Source organism: Aplysia californica, unplaced genomic scaffold, assembly GCF_000002075.1.
Source record: "Aplysia californica isolate F4 #8 unplaced genomic scaffold, AplCal3.0 scaffold00514, whole genome shotgun sequence".
In the NCBI taxonomy this organism is placed as follows: Eukaryota; Metazoa; Mollusca; class Gastropoda; order Aplysiida; family Aplysiidae; genus Aplysia; species Aplysia californica.
In genome coordinates, this window is record NW_004797784.1 from 447,903 (window position 1) to 451,707 (window position 3,805).

Sequence of the window (3,805 nt, forward strand, 5' to 3'; positions counted from 1 at the left end):
TAATATTATTATTATTTATTGTTCTGTAGAAATCCTTTGCATTGTGTGCTAATGATCCAGCAGCCGACTACTCCTCAGATCTCGCATCGAGCATAAAGAAGAAGTGAAGTTATTTACTGTAATTTTACTATAATAATAACGCATTTGTAACTTCACTGTAATATACGTGTTGTCGAGACAAAAATTTATTTTTTAGGCAAAGACACATCAAACAATGAAAGTTGGGGGTTCTGCTGAAGTAGAACTGATGTTTAACGATCAGAAGCATTTGTACTTGCGTGGGCTGGCGTGTAACTTTCCAAAACGATGATGCTCTTCTCTGCAGGGCAACAAATACTACAAGGCAGCTTCCCAATTCAAAAGAAAGGGAATTAGTGTCATAGTACCACGCCTGCTGTTAGACCAGACAGGAACTGTATTGAACAATTATGGAATATCCTAGGGTGTTCAATTTGGCCAACAAAGCCAGGAACCCAGATAACGACGAACCCTTTGAATGCTTCTTAAATACATGGAATGGAGTCCCCAAGACGACAACATAAAACCTTGTGAGGCCCATGCGAAAACGAGTGGTCACTCTTATTAACCACAATGGTGGTCACAACACACACTGATTATTTTAAAGTGATTATTGGTGTACGGTAGCGCAATTTACAATTTCCTTTATTTTGATAACCTCCTTTTTAACCTCACGGGTTGTTTAGTTTTTTGGGTTTGTTTTTTTAAATTCATGTTGGTGCCTTAATTATTCGTCATTTAATGTTTGTGTCGTATCATATGCAACACTTTTATATTTCTGTTTGTTCAATAGGTTATTTTGGGCGAAATATATCGTGTGTCGAGTTAATTCTGCTCCTGTTTTAATGTTGGTCTTTTATAGTAGTAATGATAATAATAGATTGCATAAATTTTATATAGCAATCTATTCCATACGAGTATAAGCTCTGAACGCTTTACATCGATCACATAATCACTGAACGTAAAACGTCATTTCACAGTAACATGAAAACAACTCCAGCCGCATAAAGAGGCTTTCTCAACCATGACAAGAAAACCAGCCCAACAGAATAGAAAAGAACTTTTTCAAGTGAAAACAAAACATATCAGCACTTACTAACACTGCGGGTCTGGGTTTCAAAGCTATCGTTGATATTTTTTTAACTAAGAGATAATAATATTATGTTAAACTGCTTTCTGGTGCTCTTTTTTTTTATCAAAACCGTGTACCATAAGCTCAATTGTTGTTGTTTTTTAAAGTTGTGCTCTAACGAAAATATATCGTACGTTCAATGCGGCGAACTCGTAGAAAACCAAAATCTTGACTTAGATACTTTAGAAGCCAATCGTTAATCTATTTTTTATTCAAAAATATAGTAACTCCAAGTTGCAACAGTTTTGTTGCCACGGACTTACATCGAAATGGACAGATGTGTTATACTTGTAAAATATCTCTGGGTATAAAAGTAAAGTTGTTCTCGCATCCGATCCGGACATTGGGGATTGCCTTGTTAGTGAGACAACTTCCTGGGCCTTCGGCATATTCCACGCCGCCTTTACTTCCCTAACTCGAAGCCAGGTACCCATTACTGCTGGGTGAGTAGGAGGGTGCGAAAAAAATCCGATTCCGAATCGAGGCTCGAACCCGGACCTTCCGCTTCGGAGACGAGCGCACTAACCGCACGCCACCACACCCTCTGGATATCTACTTTAATTTACTTTATCTTTCTTCTTGTACCTCTAAGGCGTCGACGGTAGAAAGAGCTTCCTATCTCTAGCAAGTTTGATGGCCTGGCTGGGTGGGATATTGTTTGTTCTCAGGGTATCCTTCACACCCTGAATCCATGTCTTTTTTGGTCTTCCTCTTGCCTTGCACCCTGATACTTACCTGTAGTAGGCTTTACTGACAAGCTGGTTAAGTGCTATACGAGTGAGATGTCCAAACCACCTGATTGTTTGCCTTCGAATGTAGTGAAGGACAGGTGTTGTTCCCACCTTCTCTGATCTTGTTTTTTCTGACCATGTCACGTCTGGTTTTGTTGACGGCTCTCCTTAGACATCTCACCTCGCAGGTGGTAATCTTACGTTCCAGACTTTTGGTCAGGGTCCATGCCTGGCACTAGTAGGTCAACGTGGGGATGAAGATAGAGTTAATGAGCTTGGCTTTGGTCTCAATGGGGATGTTAAGATGTTTGAGGAGTGGGGCAAGCTGGTAGCTGATGTTGTTAGCCTTTTATACTCTCGTCTCAATTTCTCTGTTGAGACGTCCGTCTTTCGAAAAGATACTTCCAAGATACTTGAACTCGCTGATTTGTTTTAGCGGATTCCCGTCGATGGTGATCTTAAAGTTGCCAGGTATTCTGCTGATTTTCATCGTCTCTGTTTTGCTTTTACTGATCCTTATGTTGAGCTTTTCACAGTGTGTATTCAGCCTGTCTGTGTGCTCTTGAAGTTGCTATTCTTTCTCATATGTCAGGCTTTGATAAAACAGATTGAAATGATGTCCTGCTTGGCAGCAAAAATATCGTACCTTGAGATTCGTTGCACCATGCCATTCATAAAGGAAGTGTTTAAACTATAGCAACTAGACTTAATATTATGATAAATCTGTTGCTAAAAAATCAGAGCCATAATATCGTAACTAAGGGTGTCGTCTAAACTAAAAGAGGAGCGTTTTTCAACCTATGATAAAATCACATCATCAAATCATCTGTGCGAAGAGAAAATCAGATTTTAGCTTCTCTTGAGAAGTAGAGTTATAAAAACACGATAGTTTTGAACCCCATGCCCGACACTACAACTAAGAAATTGAACAAATTATGAGTCTTGAGCAATCGCTTAAACGAATTATGATGCGATATTTCTCTGTAGTCCTGGAGCAAGAAATTCAAAATTTATGCCCCCATCCACACAATTTAGATCGTTTAGGGAGCGCGCTTTCGACCCTGCCTGTCAGAGCCGACATGGGCTGAGAGGGATTCAAATTCCCAGCAGAAAGAGCGAGACACGTGATTTAAATGTTCTCTCCATCCGAATATCGAACACGGGCCTCCAGCGTTCGACAACGAAACGCCAAATACGCTACACCACAGATGCCACTAATTCTGCTTCTGTTTTTTGTATTTAATGCATACTTGACTAAACAAGTATTTGGTCATTTAAGAGCAATGCTGTTAATTGTATTTAGCAGGTCTGAAAGGACTGACCAGTTTGGTTTGAAACTGTCTTTGATTAGATCAAATGTTAGGGTGTTTTTTGTTGTTGTTTTTTTAACCATCAAAATTGTAGAAAAACTGCTATCTCTGTGAACACAGGTTATTCTTCTTTTTGTCAAATTTAACATGAATTATATTTAACTGTATACTTTTGTCATACTTGAACAAAATTGCAATTAATGAATGTGCCCTAGAGTGATTCTTAAACTACTAAAACTCATAACATTGACAGGGGAACATTTGGTTACACTTTTTCTACGAAATACCGTTGTTTTTTTATTTTTTGTTTTTTCAGTATGTTGTTGTTGTTGATTCTTATTTTGTTTTTGTTTTTGTTGTTTTTTGTTGTTTTTTTATGGGGGGGTACTTTATTTTAGAGAGGCATCAAACATTTTAAGTTCAACTTCGCAAATATTATTTTAAGGCTACTTCGAATAACCTTGCCCCAAACGTGTTACCTTTTGGAGGTTTTGTTCATTTTCTTATGTGTAATTCACGAATAAAAGTGGCTGATTTTGCACTTTAACTAAAAATGTGCCTGAAAATTAGGATTTTATTATCTTTAAATGTGTGTATCTTGGGGTGTTTTTTTT